The sequence below is a fragment of the Morone saxatilis genome, unplaced genomic scaffold, assembly GCF_004916995.1.
Source record: "Morone saxatilis isolate NCDOM2014 unplaced genomic scaffold, NCSU_SB_2.0 Contig19, whole genome shotgun sequence".
NCBI classification, from domain to species: Eukaryota; Metazoa; Chordata; class Actinopteri; family Moronidae; genus Morone; species Morone saxatilis.
Window position 1 is genome coordinate 1,245,055 of NW_023339751.1, and position 463 is coordinate 1,245,517.

Below are 463 nucleotides of genomic sequence, written 5' to 3' on the forward strand. Positions count from 1 at the left end.
TTCGAGTCTCAGCTCTGCTGCCAGATTCAGCGCGGACAACCAGGGTGATTAAAACAAGCATGACCTTCCAAAAAAGGAATATTAACACTGCCACCGCCATGTAACTGAACAATCTATTTCTTAATTTATAGTTTTGTCTATCCCGGACCGCTCTTCTATTATTCACAAACCAACAAGCTACTACGCACAAAGTGCCTATCAAATCTGAGAACCGTTGTACCAGGTTAGGTCATAGATTTTGCAGAAGGTACACAGAGCACCAATCTGGCAGGACGGACGGAGTGTGTGGGAATCGGCTCAACTTCCCAATCCCCTCTTTGATTAATTATGTATGTGGGTGCACAACAAGAAAAAAATGAACTGAACAAAAAATCATACACCATATGGTTAGCCAGGTTCACCATCAGTATATTTTTACCAACATGATCTTAGGACTCCCACAATGTTGGTTCACTCAAAGACT